A 19,071-nucleotide genomic window follows, 5' to 3' on the forward strand; every position below is an offset into this window, starting at 1 on the left:
ATCATGCTAGTGTCAGTTTATGCTGCGACCCTCCCCTGGTCTGACGCGTGATTTCAGGAATCACGGGCATGTAAAACGAATGCATTGCAAAGCACCGAGCTAGTGCACCGGACTCTGTCCTGTTCATAATCTATTTACGTTGCACCAGAAGTAACCTTGAGGCTAGGGCCCTTTCACTTACCGTGTTTCCCCGAAAATAAGACATCCTCCGAAAATAAGACCTAGCGCATGGAAAGAGAAGACATCCCCTGAAAATAAGACCTAGCGCAACTTTGGGAGAAAAAAATTAATATAAGACACTGTCTTATTTTCGGCGAAACGGTACTAGCAGAGTGTGTTGTTTCGTTTTATTTCAGCTCTGTGAATTCCGACATACTCTTTTTTCTCAGATAGGCAGCTAAATTTGAAGCCCTTCTCTTCCTTTTGAATTCATATCAATTTAGAAAGGAATGTGGTTTATTTTTATTTTTTTTGATTCAGTTCTTGCACTTTATCTGTTGGCATTCGAGTTTATTTAATTAGTAGGCTTTCATTTGCCCTAAACAGAAAAGCCAGAATTCAGAGCAAGCATCCGGTGACACGAATGTTGGCCTAATTGGTAGATCTGTAGGTAACTTGGCTACAGATTGTTAGGTAACTTGGCTAAACTAGAAAGCCTTTCACAGACAAGGACGAAGTGATTTTAAAGTCTCTCTTTAAGGAAGCCACTCGTCCTGAGAAGAGTCTAGCAGTCGTTGGAGCCACAATGTGTTACTTGCAATGGCTCTGGTTAGAGGTTCTGTCTTCAGGCGGAGGAGGAGAATGAAGGCTAGGATTTAAGGTCAGGAGATACAAATCAGGATGGGTGGAAGCTACACAATGGAGGAAGATCAGCTTCAAGGATTTGGATGATATTTAGAAAGGGAACAAAGAACATAATGTGTTTTATTCTTAAATAATCAATCGAGCCTTTGAAAAGACTGAGAACAATCTACTAGTAGATAAAATCCAGACCACCTTAAAATTAACCAACAAACGGGAACTCTGCTCCCAGGATTGAAATCATACTGTATTCTGGGTTTCTGACCCTTTTGCTTAACACACCGTGAGTATTTTTTCCCCTCTAGAATACTAATTATTCCTCAATAACGTTTGCCTGACTTTATAATAAAACTAGGTAAACCGTAGGTTATACTTTGGCCTTCTTATGTGAGGAGGAAGATCGTGAATGAGCTCAGTGCAGAGAGGGTATCTGTTGGGTCCACATGGTTCAGTGGATGTGTCCAGTGTAGAGAGGAGGGAGGGTTTATGTCCCTCTTGTAACTGGACACAAAACAGGTCCAGGCCACCTATCACCACTTGAGCCAAATTAAACAGAGACAGGACTGAATCCTATCTGAGCATTTATTCCAATAATGGCGGCATTGGGGGAGAGCAGCAGGTCATCCTGTAAATTCTGCTCTACTTCTTCGACTGCCCAGCTGATTATATGTGGATAAGGAAGAAAGGCTACATGCTGGGGCGGGGGGGGTGGGGGGGGGGAAGGAGGGCAGAGGGGGAATGGGGGGAGGGCAGGACAATGGTTGCAGGGCCCCTGATCTCCTTCCAGGATCTTGAAGTCCGATAACAAGGTAGTTAATGTTCAGTGGCGTTAAAAGCCAGCTCCACCTGGGACTGGAGAATGGTCAGCATTCCTGAGATGAACCCTTGGTGGCACAATGGAAGAAAATGCTGGAGGTTAGAATTGGGATAGTGATGATGTGTCTCCATAAGGCTTTGCTGTGTGTGAGACCAAATGTAAGATGTTTTCGTAGTCCATTCCCAGCAACTGAGATAGTAGAGTTTTGAGAGGGGTTAGTTACCAAGATTACACACTGAGGCTCCAGAGTTGAATTTGGCCACTGGTAGCTTGAAATATCAAAAGGAGTATTGGTAAAAAATAGATTTGAGTATTTTTAGGCAGGGCATATACTCAAGTTTGCCATTGGGCGCCCCCCCCCCCTTTTTTTTTTTAAAATTAAGATTTCAGAGAGGGAGAGAGAGAGAAACATCAACGTTGAGAGAGCATCATTGATCAGCTGCCTCCTGCACATCCCACACCGGGGATCGAGGCTGCAACTCAGGCATGTGCCCTGACCGGGAATTGAACCAATGACCTCTTGGTTCCTGAGTCGATGACACTCAACCACTGAGCAATACCAGCCGTGCCAGTTAGTCCATTTTTGGTAAAGACTACTCCAAGAACAGAAAATGGACAGTAGTCTGCTCGCTATGAAGGCACACAAGAAGGAGCTCCTGGGTGTCCCAGGGAGGATAAGCATTTTGGTTTAATTGGTTCAAACTCACCCTGGAGGACGGGATCAGTGAATGGATGAGGCAGTGGGCACCTGCGGAGTCTGAGGCTGTCGTGGGCACAGCCAGGGAAGCCAGGGGCAGCTGACGAGGTGGCCACAGCACAGCTCGCCAAGACGGCGAGAGAGATGCTGCCGGAGCCATGGGAGAGGCGGGTGTCCCTGCAGAGGAGGCCCGGAGTCTGTGTTTGATCTGGGAGGAACTGGACAAAGCGGCGGCAGCAGGTCACAGGAGCGTTCATTTCCAGGGAAATGGGATACTCAGCAAATAGTGTCTTAGCTCGAAGTGACAGATCCGATAGGAACTGCAGTGCTGCATCTCCGAGGACGAGCAGGTGGTTCCCAGGGGCATTTTATTTGCTGAGAACCCGCTGGAAGTGTCTTTTCATTCACTGTGTGCTCTCTGCCTGCCTCGCCGTTAGATAGAAAACAAGCCAAGCCTGCTCTCAAGCGAACCAGTGACCAGCCTGCCGCCTGTGAGCTCCAGGGGAGCGTTTGTAACGGTGACTGCGAGCAGAGGGTCATTCTCTTGGGATCGCGGCTCCCAGGCTCCCCTCTGACAGAGCAGAGCTGTGTCGCGGGGGCCGGGGCTGCCTGTGACACACAGAGGCCGTCAGGGGGGACTCGGGGGAAAGGAAACGTGGGCAGATGGATGCGATCCAAGAGAGGATTTGTTAAAGGGCGGGAAGCCTTCCAGCAAGCAGATCAAGAAATTCATCAACTTAGGAGAGCTGCCGTTCCCCTCCTTACTTTTCCTTTCTTTCTTCAGCACCAAACCCTCCCCCATTTCCGTCTCCCCACCCCAGCGACCCCATGGCGACCCTGGGCAGAGATCGCCACCAGAGCCGCCTCTCGGAGCACTCAGCAGTCCGGCAAAGCTGCCAGAGGACGAACAAGGACGAAGGCGGGACACCCGTCATGAAATAGACACATCAGTAGAGTGGCTGTCTGTCCTTCAGGTGGCAGTCTGCATTGGCATGTGCTAGGCTTGGCGCAGAATGTAGATTTCTCCCTTAAAAAAAAATTATACACACACACACACACACACACACACACACACACACACACACACCGTATTTTCCGGCGTATAAGACGACTTTGAAACGAAAAAGTCAACCGAAAATCAGGGGCAAAAGACCAAAATTGCACAAAAATTACCTGCAGATCTTGATGGCAAAGTAAGTCTTTTTTTTTTTAAGTGGGGGGTAGTCTTATACAGCGAATATAGGCCTAAACCTATGTTTTAACTAAAATTAGGGGGTCATCTTATACGCCGGAAAACAGGGCGTATATATATTGATTTCAGAGAGGAGGGGAACGAGAGAAACATCAATGATGAGAGAGAATCATTGATTGGCTGTCTCCCACATGCTCCCTGCTAGGGATGGAGCCCGAGACCCAGGCATGTGACCCTGATCAGAATGGAACCTGGGGCCCTTCAGTCCTCACACTGATGCTCTATCCACTGAGCCAAACCAGCTAAGGCAGACTCTTTTTTTTTTTTTTTTTTTTAAATGAAAGGCAGAGAGAGCAGCTTTCAAAGGTGATTTGAAGCTCTCAGGTGGCTCACATGCTGCCAAATAGTCCTTTTCCCAGCTGGTTCCTGGGATCTGAGTGACAGGTACTTCCTGTGCCAATAACATCTCTCCGGAGCAGAGGAACGACTGCTCCATGACATGAGCGGGGCCAGCCCCTGGTGCTGGACAGCGTTAGATCTGGGGCAGAACAGGAATTGCTCCCCCAAACCCGCTCCTTGACCCCTCTCCTGTCCCCCACACCATGCTGGCTGTGCCGGTTCCTGACACAGGCCGTGCTCCTGGCTGACCATCACCATAGGCGTTTTCCCCTGACCTGGGGCGGCTCATGCCCCAGTCCCCCTCTCCGTCCCGCCCAATCCTTTGTAAGCTCCTGGCACCCGCCGTGCAGGGAAGGGGGATCCATGGGTCTGCTTGGTGAGTTCCCTTAGAAACTCGTAATGGAATGATAAGGCTGTAGGCCTCTTCCCGTGCTCTCTCAGCCCCAGGAAAACCAACCGCTCGGCAGCCTGCTAAAGACGTGCATCTCTGACTAAGCTGAGCCGTGGGGCCATGGCTTTGTCTGGTGGCAGTAATGCATGTGCTATGTACGTACAATACTGTCAGAATGCCACTTCCTCCTCTTGGGCATCGTCTCCGAAGGAAGCCCTGGGGAACTGGAGCAGAGGTTTTGATGAGGAAGCTGAGGTCTAGGACCATGGTCGGCAAACTGCAGCTCTCGAGCCACATGCGGCTCTTTGGCCCCTGGAGTGTGGGAGAGTCTTATTTTGAAGAAGTGGCGTTAGAAAAAGTTTAAGTTTAAAAATTTGTCTATCAAAAGAAATTTCAATCGTTGTACTGTTGATATTTGGCTCTGTTGGCTAATGAGTTTGCCAACCACTGGTCTAGGCTATGAATGAACTGTGGTCAGGACCTGGTGAGGGCGGTGGAAGACTCCAGTCAAGCCCAGGCCTGCGTGAAGACACACTGTGTGCGTGCCTGTGCGTGTTGGAAATCCAGGAAAGGATGGGGAGGGGAGTAGCAGGTGAAAAGGGGAGAGTTTGTGAAACAGATGGTTTCTACTTCACCGTTTTTAATTTTCTGACCTGGCGGTATCACTTACTTCTTGACCATGCCACCTTCATTTATGATCTTTCTTTCTAATGGTTCCTCCAGGATTTGAGTGTGTGCATGTATTTTTAAAACTCATAATCTTTATTTTTTAGAACAGTTTTAAATTCACAGGAAAATCAATCAGGCAGTACAGAGATTCTCTGTCTCTCTCTCTCTCTCCCTCTCTCTCTGTCTCTCTCTCTCTCTCTCACACACACACACACACACACACACACACACACTCACCCACACACACAGCTTGCTCCCCATAAGAATTAACATCTTGTATTAGTGATGAATTTATCATAATTAGCACACTGATATTGATGCGTTATTAATAGCTGAAGTCCATAGTTTATATTAAGCTTCACTCTTGGTTTCGTATAGTTCTGTGGATTTTGGCAAATGCATGATATCAATATCTATCATTACAGTATCATGCAGAATAGTTTCACTGCCTGAGAAATCCCTGTGCTTCACCTGTTCCTCCTGCCCCCACATTTATTCTTTAATTGAATGTAATGGCAAGTGAAATTGTCATTGAGATGTACATGTGAACATGTGGCATAGGAATATGAAAGCGTGTATAGACATGTACACGGGCAATCTTGCTTTTAAGTGACACAATTTTCTTTTAGCTGCTTTTAAACTACTTCCAATAAAAGAAGAAGCTGGATATATATAAAATCTTTATGCTTATACCTTGTGTCTGACTAGTATTCTTTGACAGGATAATACAACAGTGTTATCATTTATCATTAAATCCATGGAAGGTCAAACTTAATACCTTGCCGCTATCATCATGATCTTTACGATGTCCTTGTAAAGTCTGGATGTCATGGCAACCAGTTTATACCAGGATCCAGGGCTGCTGAACTTCTTGAATAAATCAGGCATAATTGGCATATATGCACTATAATGAATTAAAAGTTACTCAAGTCGAATGATTTTATATCTTGTAACATTAAATTATTAAATTTGCTCAGCCTGATCTTCCTTCAGTGTTGGTATTCTTTAGCTTTAAAAAAGTTTCATTTTAGTAACAAGTGCTTTAAAAAGTACCTATTTTGTCTCGGCCAGTGTGGCTCAGAGTGCCAAGCTATGAACTAGGTTGGTTATGGTTTGATTCCCAATCAGGGCACATGCCTGGGTTGCTGGCTTGGTGCAAGAAGCAGTCAGTCAATGATTTTCTCTAATCTTTGATATTTATCTCTCTCTTACTATCTGAAGTCAATAAAATCTATTTTTTAAAAAGTACCTATTTTGGATAATATGTTGTTCAGTGGTTCAATGCATTATTATTATTATTATTATTATTATTATTATTATTATTATTTTAGTGGTGGGGATTGGACAAGTTTTTCAGTTTTAGTTTCTTGCTATTTTATTTTTATTTTAAAAAATATATATATTTTATTGATTTTTTACAGAGAGAAAGGGAGAGGGAGGGAGAGAGAGTTAGAAACATTGATCAGCTACCTCAGCTGCCTTGTGCACACCCCCTACTGGAGATGTGCCCGCAATCAAGGTACATGCCCTTGACCGGAATCGAACCTGGGACCCTTCAATCCGCAGGGCAGGCCGATGCTCTATCCACTGAGCCAAACCGGTTGGGGCAGTTTCTTGCTATTTTAATGCAGAAACCACAGTGTGCTTACCTCATAGGAGCATAATGACAGTGGAGGCAAAGTGCCCAGCACAGGGCCACATACACAGAAGTACTTGTGCTGCTGTGGTTAGAACTAGTGGTCACCAACATGAGGGAGAGAAGCTCCCGCTGGAAAATGTGAGAGGGAGTCTGAGTCAAAGCCAGTAAAACCGATGCACGACCTTAGAATTGAGGAGATGCCAAGAGAGAGAGATGGGACAGCTTACCCAGACTTTCTGGGTGATTTTTAGGGCCAGCATCACCTGACCAGTACCTTTTAGCTTCCTCAGGGTTTGAAGGCATCCCCGGTGTTCAGGAATCACTGCCCCAGGAGATTCTCTCCAAGTAAGAAGAAGGTACATGAGCAGAGGAGAGGGAAAGCAGCCCACAGGAGGGTCACAGGTCATGCTGGGAAGGAACCTGAAAGGTGATCTAGCTGAAATAATCCCCTGCGTGCCTCAGTTCCCACCACAGTGTTGGCCAGTCTGTGACCGAATGCCACGTGTGATGGAAAACGACCACTCATGCTGAATGAATGGAGAGGCGGCTTTTGTCTTTGGGCAGAGAACTGTTTTTAGAAGTCAGCTGACTCAGATGTTTAGTGTTCAATGCACAGACAAAACCACCAAAAGATTTTCAAAGTTATCCATGTTTGCCACCGAATTGTTAGCGCATGTGCTATGTTCTAGGCATCCAGTTAGGTGCTGGGGCTAAAAATCTGAGTAAGACATAGAGACCCTACTTTTGCAGAGTTCATGGTCTAGATAAGGGACAGACACATAAACAGTAATTATAACATAACGTAGTAAAGGCAGGAAGAAAAATGAACCAGTAAGCAGGATAACAGAGTAAAGGGGATTTATTCTGTTGGAGAATATGGGGGATTTGTTGAGAAGATACATTTTGAATTGGGTCTTGATGATAGGCCATTAGTGTTTGCTAACTGAGTACATGGGCATCTGAATTGTGTGTTTGTGTTTGTGTGTGTGTGTGTGTCTTTAAAAGTGTGCACGTGTTCCTGAAGGGAACATAGCAGATGGCTAATATCTTGCAGTCCTTTGCTAAGTGATGTTGAAAATATTATTTCTTATCTATGAAACTCAAGTCTAAACCAGGACGGATCTTGGTATTTTTAATATATAATACTGCTTCGCAAGTTCTGCTTTAACACATTCAGTGTGTAATATTAGAGATTAATGAAACTTAAAAGAGGTTGTTATTAGGAACATAAAATTGTTCTTCACTTTACAGGAGGGTTTATTTCCAGAATGTTGATACTTTCTCATTAGCACATTTAAAATGTAATTTCTCTCAAATTCTTTGTTATTATATGCTTTTTAAAGCAATGTATATCTTCATTTAGATGGTATTGATCATAAAACAAATATTTGAAATAATAGGAAAAATGAGTTGTGTTTGGAATGTATGGATCATGGAAGCAATTGGAAAATACATTACAGATTTAAAATCCTAAGGGTATTCCTTCTCTTGAACCATTCATTCACTTGTCCATTCACCCCAAAACCCATCCATTTATTCCAAGTCAAGAGTTCTTTTTACCGCTAAAATTGTAATGATATTGAGTAAAATCAAATTAAAAATTCATCTTGAGGGTTGAAAAGTCCAAGATGGTATCTAGTTGTTTCTATATTTTTCTTAAAAATAAACTAGGGATCACGTATACCTTTAGTCAGTCATCAGGTAACATAGCAGGTCATGTCTTTTCAGTTAATTTTAGGTAGAAATTTGAATTTCACTATTTGCCTGAAGTAATTGCCTTCCTCTAATATTTCCAGTCTCTATAAATTATACTTTGATATGGTTTGGACCTCAGATATTTTGTAACTTATTTGATACATTTCGCCATGTTTATCTAAGAAAAACTTCTAAACATCTGAACACTTATAAGGATGTCTTTGGCTTTTTTGGACATCAGCGTGGTACAAAACAGCAGATTGTTACCAATGATATGAGTAACTTGGAAACAGGTGGCTTATAGGTATGTAAATAAATACAACAAAAGGTTTCAAAGCTTGGAGGATGGCTGAACAAATGGTGAGATAGGTTAGTATTCTCTTCCAAGTCCAGCTCAAAGTATTTTTTAGGTTACTCCTATCTGTTTACCCACAGCTTGGTCAGTGTTTGTGGCTCACTTAGAACTGCCTAACAGAGTTAGGCTGCCTGGCACACATGTTACAGTAAAAGGAACTGTGCTTTGAGTTACTTCATCATAGCTTTGACCCACCATGTCGAGTAATTAGTGATTATCATTTCCAGCTCCTGGTTCTGTGTCCATGCACACTTGCTGTATCTAGTAATTGCTTCCATTGCATCTTCGGAGTAGGCATGATTGAGTCGTGTCCAGAGCTTGCTCTGTTAGGACCAATAAGCTGAATTCACAAGCAGATCTGATGTTTGATATCCAGAAGAGGGCAGTAGGACACAGAGATTAAATTCCTGTCAACCAGACACTACAACAATGGCTGCTGACAAGTACCCAGGGTTAGACCAAGCACTTAGCCTTCCTTCTGGCATACCAGGGGCCACGTGGTGTAGCTCAGAAAAGAAACTAACACTTTTGGCACCTCTGCTCTGTGTCAAGCACTAACTAGGTATTTTTCACGTGTTAAGTCATAATAATCATAGGATATAGGTGAGAAGCGTTCCCATTTGTTTTAATGAGAAAAATCAATGCTCAGAGAGCTTATGCAACTTGTCTGAGGTCACACAGCAAGTTGTGGAACAAAAATTAAAATCCAAATATGGCCCCATAAGCTCTGTCTAATCAAATCAGAATTTTGTTACTGACTCCACCCCCACTCAGAAACTTACTGACCTTGGGGAGGTAATTTAACTATTTTATCAACCCTCTCCCCCCTTCAAAAAAAAAAATCCTGTAGTTTCTTTACCTTTAATGAAAGAGTAACAACATTCTTTTATTCTTTTAGAGTTAGTGTCTGGGTACATTTTTCCATGATCAGCTTTGTCCAAGGATAATGTTTCAAATTAGAGTAAATATTTTAGAAAATTATCTAGAAGGGAAACAAGAAATGATGAAAACAAAGCTTGGAGTGTTTAAATGACTTGTATAGTAACAGGAAGCTGAATAGTGAACTAAAACTCAGGATTGGCAGTTTAAAAAAAATATTCTATTGATTTTTTACAGAGGTAGAGAGAGGGATAGAGAATTGGAAACATCGATCAGCTGCCTCTTGCACCCCCCCTAATGGGGATGTGCCTGCAACCAAAGTACATGCTCTTGACTGGAATCAAACCTGGGACCTTTGAGTTCACAGGCTGATGCTCTACCCACTGAGCCAAACCGGTTTTGGCAGGATTGGCAGTTTTTAATCCAGTTTTCTTCTCTCAGCTTTCTGCATCATTTATTGCTAGGGATACAAACATATGGAGATGTTGATGATGACAATTCTGTTGATGGGGGCAAAGAAAACAAATGAGTGTGCCGGAGAATATTACAGGAGAATTACTTTGTTTTAGAAGGAACTTGGCTTATTAGGTATTCTGAGGCTAGATGATTTGTCTAAGACTGCCAGTTGACAGGAGGGTGGGGAAAGGCCAGGGTATGCACATTGAAGACACTTCCAATGAGAAATGCTAAAATTCAGATTCCAGTCAATGCTATTCTTAGGTATATATGATTCTCTATCCATCAATCTTGCTGGCTTTACTGGATCTATAATGACAGGCTGGCTACTTGGAAGCAAGGCAGATTAATTTAATGTAGATTGCTTCATTTGAGAGACTTTTAGGTAACAAACCACATTTTATTTTTGTCTCTCCTGAATTCGGTGAAATCTTTCTAAGTCCTTAAAATCTTACAGTATAGAAAATTGGGTAAGCCCAGCCGGTGTGTCTCATGGTTGAGTGGTGACCTGTGAACCAGGAGGTCACAGTTTGATTCCTGGTCAGGGCACATGTCTGGGTTATGGGCTCAATCCTCAGTGATAGGCGTGCAGGAGGCAGCCGATGAGGATTCTTTGTCATCATTGATGTTTCTGTCTCTCTCTCCTTTCCCCTTCCTCTCTGAAATCAATTAAAAAAATATTTTAGAAAATTGGGTAAGAGCAAAAGACTGAGAGGACATAGGACCTTGTCTATGTGTTTGAAGAATTCCCCTCGGTTCTGTTGGCCTGTGATGGGATGATAGCTAGTAGAGCTGATAATCAATTATCTGGATGCAGCAAGCTTTCTATTTAAAGGTATTTGTAATCGGAATGAAAGTGGGTATAGAGGGATCATACCTCCACATAATAAAGCCCATATATGACAAACCTACAGCCAACATCATACTCAATGGGCAAAAACTAAAAGCATTTCCAATGAGAACAAGAATAAGACAGGATGTCCGCTGTCACCCCTCTTATTCAACATAGTACTGACAATGTCACAGTGATCAGATAATCTGAAAAAACAAAAGGCATCCAAATTAGAAAGGAGGAAGTGAAATTACAATTCTTCACAGATGGCATGATATTGTACATGGAAAACATTAAAGACTCCATAAAAAAAACTACTATTGGATCGGCAACTAAGTAATTGCGGATTTTAAAAAGAAAATCAAAGACAATTTTTTCATGGAACTAAATAACTTTATTCTGTAATGTATTGCCCATTTTGATCAATGACATTTTGCCATCTTTCAGGCAGCATCATAATCCCACGTTCAAAAAACTTCTGGTTTTTATTAGCAAAAAACTGAATCAGGTACGATTTGACATCATCATCAATATTGAAATTTTTACCATTCAAGGAGTTTTGTAAAGATCGAAACAAAAAGTAATCAGATGGTGCAAGGTCAGGACTATATGGTGGTTGTGGCAAAACATCCCAACCAAGCTCCATTAATTTTTGCCGAGTGACCAAAGATGTGTGTGGCCTTGCATTGTCATGATGGAATACAACACCTTTTCGATTTGTCAATTCGGGCCGCTTTTCTTCAACTGTATTGTTTAATTTCGTTAGTTGTTCAATGTAGACATCAGAATTGATCGTTCGGTTGGGGTGGTAAGAGTTCAAAGTAGACAATTCCTTTGTAATCCCACCAAACTGATAACAAAACCTTCTTTTGATGAATATCAGCTTTTGATGTTGTTTGAGTTGGTTCACCTGGCCTGCTCCACGATCTTTTCCGCTTGATGTTGTAAACAACCCATTTTTCATCGCCAGTTATCAGTCGTTTTAAAAATGGATCATTTTCATTACGTTTCTTTAGCAAATCGCAGCTGCTAATGCGTTGCATTAACTGTGATTCTTTCAGTTCGTGAGAAACCCATGTATCGAGTTTTTGAACATAGCCAAGTTGTTTTAAGTGATTTTCAATGCATGTATGTGATACATGAAGCTTCTCTGCAATCTCACGTGTTGTACTGTGACAGTCCGAATTGATTATTGCTTTGATTAGGGCGTCATCAACTTCAACTGGACGACCAGAGCGTTTTTCATCTTTGAGTGAAAAATCACCAGAACGAAATTTGGCAAACCAATTTTGACACTGCCGTTCTTTTAAGGCTTCGTCACCATAAACAGCACATAACTTTTTATGAGCTTGCGATGCATTTTTCCCTTTGCAGAAATAAAAAAGCAAAATATGACGAAAATGTTCCTTTTGATTTTCCATTTTTCAACGAACGCCAAACGAAAACTACAAAACAGATCAAAAAACTTTTTTTACTGATTAACAGCTGAATAGCCAACTATCAAATAACAAAATGTGTTTTACATTTGTACTACGTCTGCAAACCTAAAAATTCAACTGAAGCCATATATGTGTGAAACCCGCAATTACTTAGCTGCCGACCCAGATATAATAAATGAATTCAGCAAAGTAGCAGGATACAAAATTAACACCAGGAATTAATGGCATTTTTATACACCAATAATAAACTCTCAGAAATAAAAACTAAAACTAAAAATAAATAAAAAAATCCCATTTACCGTTGTAACAAAAATTAAAATACTTAGGAATAAACTTAACCAAGAAGGTAAAAGACCTGTGCTCAGAACAGGACATTGAAAAAAGAAATAGAGGAAGTTATCAACAAGTGGAAGCATATACCATGTTCATGGATCAGAAGAATTAACATCGTTAAAGCAATCTATAGATTCAACACAATCCCTATCAAAGTACCAGCCCCATATTTCACAGATCTAGAGCAAATACTGCAAAAATGTATTTAGAACCAAGTGATGGAACCAACAAGTACCCCTAACAGCTGCAGCAATCTTGAGAAAGAAGAACAGAGTAGGAGGGATCAGAATGACTGGTTTCCCTAATTCAGCCAAAGGTAGCTTTTTTTTGTGTTAAACGTGGTTTGAAAATTATTCCCCAGATCACATACATTTCTTATTTCATCAGATTCTCAGGACTCTCCCTTGCCCTTGCAGGGCTGGGCTAAAAACTTCTCAGGGGTCAGGAGAAAGGCGGCGTATGTGGTGAACCGCGAGCACATGTTCCAGGAGCGATAGCATGGTGGTCCTGAGGGCGGAGGGAAGGCACAGCTGGAGACCAGTGCTGTTACTGAGTCCAAACTCAGCACTTGAACATCTGCATTGTTCATTGGCCATTAGTCATGTAACATCTGTTTCAGTTTCCTGTTATCACTGGCCAAATATTATATTTTATTTATGTTTGATGATTCAATATCTTGTATCCATCATGAGTATGCCCAACCTCAACTCACACCTGTCACCTAGAGCAGTGCCCTAACACACAGTAATGATAATACTTATAATCCTCTGAAATGATCCTGGTGGTAGGACCAACCTTCTGACTCCTGCGCAATCTATATGTGAGCTATAAAGAAACAGAAACCAAAAAGACCCCCTCTGGGTTGGTAATGCCATTTGGTACCTTTGAAAGGAGAGCTTGGCATAGTAACAAAGAATAATATTGGCAGTGAAGTGCTGAAATCATTCTCGATATGTTGCCTGCTGAATGGCAGCAAATTGTGATAAGCATTGCTGATGGGATAGGGCAGTGGTCGGCAAACTCATTAGTCCACAGAGCCAAATATCAACAGGACAACGATTGAAACTTCTCTGGAGAGCCAAATTTTTTAAACTTAAACTTCTAACTCCATTTCTTCAAAATAGACTCGCCCAGGCCATGGTATTTTGTGGAAGAGCCACACTCAAGAGGCCAAAGAGCTGCATGTGGCTTGCGAACCTGCCTATTCTACGTTGTATAGAGGGCCTATTGTCTCAGGTCACTACTGTTTTGGTGTGATAGATGCTTGATGCAAGTTATAATAAATTAATCCTCCATAGCATTCCTGGAAGACAGTTGAGAGGATACACACACACACACACACACACACACACACACACACACGCACACGTATGCTCATGACAGATATATATGTATACACATCCATATACACATACACATACACATACACATACATATACATATACATATACATATGCATATACATACACACACACATATAGGATACACACACACACACACACACACACACACGCTTTTTCAAAAGCCTCATGCAAATGTTATGATTTTAGATAGTAGCATGACCATACAAAAGAAGAGATTATCAAATTTTTGAGTGTACTTATCTCAATAAGTATTAAATTCTTCTTTGTTTGTGATAATAAATAAGGAGTTGTTGCTCCTTAAAACACAGTCAGTCTTATAAGAGGTTAACATGGTCAGCAGCGTTTCATACAGATTAGCGATGTGTTAAATAATGAGAAGAACAAAGATCTGACTTTGCCATTTGTACAGTAGGCCCAGTGATGGATATTCGGATTATCTTGTATCTCATCATTCTGTAACACCGCTATCATTTTCATCATAAAAGAATTATGTTACTCCATATATGAAAAATGCATTCTTGAACCACTGTGAATTAGTTTTTAATGTACTGTGACCTTGGATTGCCCTGGGATATTAATGCTAAATGATTACTTCTGAATGCTTTTTGAATAGCTGCATAGTGCAATTAAATGTGCAATATATCATGGATGACATAGCTAAATGCCTCTTCTGGTCAAAAAACCCAAAGAGGTCTTGGGAATAACAGTGATTCCGCACTGCTAAGGGTGGCAGAGAAAAGAATCCCTTGTTAGTCGTGAAATAAGTACAGACTGAAGTAGGTGATAACATTTTCCTGGGGTTAGTCAGTGGGAAATAAATTTTTGATTAAGAACCATAAAAGAAGATGATTTTTGATCACTGCCAAAGTAGTATCCCATTATATCTACCAAATGCTCAAACTGAATAATTGTCATTAGTCTTTCTGAATGACAAGTTGCCAAACATTACATTATGTGTAGGTGTGTGTGTGTGTGTGTGTGTGTGTGTGTGTGTAGAACTGTATATAAAGGAATAAAGAATGTGGCTCATATTATAGCCCTTTATCTAGAATGGGCTTATATTACAATTTTTTCTCAAAGTGGAAACTCATAAATCTTATACTTAATCAAATCTCTTTTTATTAAATTATTGGGCCTAGGGAAATTATGACAGATGAAAAGGTGGCACGGAAGAGCCATGCATTATCTAGGGATATCAGTCTTTGAGCTATCAATAAGGAGAACTTTTAACTAATGCGGAACCCAATTTCTCTTTAACTGGTGACCTTTTTAAAAGAAAGCCTTAATAAGGATTTGGGTTCTGATTCTTGAAAGTAAGCTGTGATTGTGCACATCGACTAGCTTTATTTATTTATTTTTTTAATTATTATTATTAAAAAATATATATATTTTATTGATTTTTTGCAGAGAGGAAGGGAGAGAGATAGAGAGCTAGAAACGTCGATGAGAGAGAAACATCGACCAGCTGCCTCTTGCACACCCCCTACCGGGGATGTGCCTGCAACCAATGTACATGCCCTTGACCGGAATCGAACCTGGGACCTTTCAGTCCGCAGACGGACACTCTATCCACTGAGCCAAACCAGCTTCGGCCACATCGACTAACTTTAGAACTCAGCCCTAAGTGCATCAACTCCACTGGATCCAGTGTCACCGTGGCCTCCAGACCTACGTGAGGTGCTGAATCTACACTGAAGTCTCCAAAAAGCCTCTTCTGAGATGCCCTGAGCTTTGTGGCCTCAGTAAGCCCAGGGATGGAAAGCACATTTTCCTGTGGGCCAGAGTTCCCCATTCCCACTCTTCAGTCCCTGCTCTTGTAATTATAAGTCTTGCTTGCTATTTGGAGATTATGACCTTGTATTTTATTTATTTACTAGAGACCCGGTGCATGAAATTCGTGCATGGCTAGGGTCCCTAGGCCTGGCCGTTGATCAGGGCCCATCATGTTCCCCGCCTCCTCACCTCCCTGCATCCCCGCCTCCTTCCCTTGCTCCTTCAACACCCTGCAGCCACTGCTGATTGCCTGCTATGTTCCACACTGCCGCCTGGTGGCCAGTGCACATCATGGCAATCGATTGAACTCCTGGTCTCCAGGTCAAACTCCTGAGGGGACAATTTGCATATTAGTCTCTTATCGGAGATTGAGGGGTAGTTTGGAAAAGTTCTGATCTGGCCGCTGAAGTGTGGCTCCTGTGGTTTGGTTACCGTATACAGTGTGTCCCTACCAGTGTGTGTGGGTGCTTATTTCTATATGCAAATCCGGGTGGTACTATGATTTTTGAGGCATGAGAACCATCACAGGACTCAGTTCATCTTTCACCAAAATAGATCTGTAAGTATTTAATGGTCTAATCAAGTATTTATATGACCCTCTTCAACACTGTACTACCTTCATCACTGTGTAATCCTAGGTTTACACTACAAACTCAGTAAGTTACTGTTCAGAATGGAATTTATCCTTAATCTGTTCAAAATTAGAAACAGAGAAATTCATCCCAACCTTCTCCAATTATTGTATCTTTCCCTATAACTCCGGGTAGAGAAGAGTTAAAATTCTGATGGGCCTTAATTTCATAACCTTCATTAAACCCCCTGAGGGTCATTTTATTTTGTGAAGTTCGATGCTAATATCCAAATGCATTCCCTCTCAAATAGTTTTGTACCCTGTATTCTAGAGACTGGAAAACTCCTGAGAGGACAGGAGTTTTTTTAAGCACATATGTTCTTAGCGCTTACGCTGATTTCTCTCTTTATCTTTAAAATTGGCATATCATTGTTGCTGTTATTATTGTTATTATTATTATTGTGTATTGACCGAGTTGAATGCCTCATTTTCAAAGGATTGCTGTCAGAGTTACATAATACAAGAACAATGGGTGAATGTTGCTCATTTTAAATGTAAAATTATAAATCAATTACAGTGGTGGCTAAAGCTCCTTCATGACATGCCACAATTTACTTCCAGTGACATTTAAACCTATCTCACATGCTGAACAATCTGTAATAAATTATGATTTTTTTTTTCCTGCTTCTGAAATGAAGCTATAATTATGACAGTCGAATTCTTGTTCTGGGAAATAAGGTGGCATTTAATTCCTTGAGAACAAATGACACTCACAAAAGAACAGTTAATTATTCTCAGCTGCAAAGGAAGGGAGGAGGGGAAGAGAAAAATTATGAAAAAGAACATGGTAGCGCTTTATGTGAAGTGTCTATTAACTAATTCTTAACTAAGGCTGAACTACAATTGAACTTCCGGGGCTGTCCCTGAGCCCAGGTAACACTTGTTATGTATTCTAATTCTCAATAAAACGGAAGCAGAAACTTTCTTTATTCCTCGCACATAATACAAATGTTCTCACCATCAGACCTGGTTGCAAGGATGCAGATCCATACTGTAACCCGGTTAAATCAGTTTCAGTGGCGGGGGAAGGAGGGAGAGGGGAGGGTAGCAGGGTTCATTACAGATGTCCTAATTCAGATCTTTCATCTCTAGAGTCGTTCAGTCCATACTGCAAATAAAGGAAAAGAAAAGCATTGTCGCCCCAGTATTGCATTTTTGTTGTTGTTGCTCGTTTCTAGTTCAAAGAACAAGTCTGCTGGCATTGACTCTTCTCCGATGGCCCTTGCCCGTTCATTGTGGCAAGCAGCCTCAAGGCGATTGCATGTGCCAGCATACACAGGGAGCCCGCTCTCTAGCTAGTCCTGACGCCATCAGCTGTGATGTTAGCAACCTGCTATTAGAGGCGCCTCTTTCTCTGTCTTCTCTTTCTTCTGTGGGGAGGAACAGACACTCCAGAGAAGGGCCCTGCTGAGTGGAATTCCCCATTTTGACTGCAATTAGGGGTTGTGACTTGATTGATTTGGAGGCTCTCTGAAATGGAGCAGGATCAACACAGTTGCACACAAAACAAGGCATAATCCATTGGGTTAAATTAACGTTAAATCAGAGATGATTGGATTAATTGCTATTACATTTTATCTTCCGCGCACATGTGCAGTTGGCAGGCTTTCAGAGCCCTTTTAAAAATGAGCTTGGAACGAGATGGAAATGGCTACAGGTGCACATGATTTGTGCACTGGGTCTTTCAAGTACACAGTGGGCTCGTAAGAAGGTGCCGTTTTTTTTTTTTTTTTCCAGATCATATTTTGGATGTGATTTACGAAAAGAACTGCGCCGAGAATAAACTTGGCATCGCTACACAGAAGCTATAGATCTGTTAAATGGCAAGAGGACCCTGTTGGCTGAAAGATAACTTGGAAGAGGAATCTCCTTTGTGCCTCGGCCCTGGCGCTGTCCCTCTGTTCTGTTCGTGTCCCTTACGTGCTTTTCTGTCCTCGTGGGAGTCTGTGGGGGCCCGGAGGGCAATGCAGCAGATTGCGCAGCGCTGGCCTCTGATACCTGGAAGAGAGTCCTCAAGAGCCACAGCCCTTCCACAACTTTTTAAAGGTAAAATGTTGACATCCTGGTTGTTAACATGATGAGTCTGTTTTATAGAAACAGTGTGGGACGTGGGACTGAAACCTCGGTGGAATGATCAAATCAGGGCCACAGCGCCAAGACAGCCAAAGGCTAGATCAGTGGTTGGCAAACGGTGGCTCTAGAGCCACAAGTGGCTCTTTGGCCCCTTGAGTGTTTAGCAAAGGCCAGCTTGGGAGGACCCTAATTAAGTTAATAACAATGTACCTACCTACATAGTTTAAGTTTAAAAAAAAATTTGGCTCTCAAAAGAAATTTTAATCGTTGTACTGTTGGTATTTGGCTCTGTTGACTAATGAGTTTGCCGACCACTGGGCTAGATCTTATGTCCTCATTTGCCCATCCGCCAGTGGCTCAGGCTCCCTGCCAAGCTGATGGTAGTATAAAAACCTCTGAGTCACTTGGAGGAAAGATGAGGTTTTTATGCTTTAGGAAACAGGGTGAATTGGCAGCTCTTTAAAAACAGCTGTATGGCACTAGTTGGTTTGGCTCAGTGGATAGAGCCTCGGCATGCGGACCAAAGGGTTCTGGGGTCCTGCAGGAGGCAGCCCATCCATGTGTTTCTCTCTGTCTCTCCCTCTCTCTTCCAATGTCCCTAAAAACAATGGAAAAATATCCTCCAGTGAGGATTAA

The sequence above is a fragment of the Pipistrellus hanaki genome, assembly GCF_964339955.1.
Source record: "Pipistrellus hanaki genome assembly, chromosome: 17".
Taxonomy (NCBI): domain Eukaryota; kingdom Metazoa; phylum Chordata; class Mammalia; order Chiroptera; family Vespertilionidae; genus Pipistrellus; species Pipistrellus hanaki.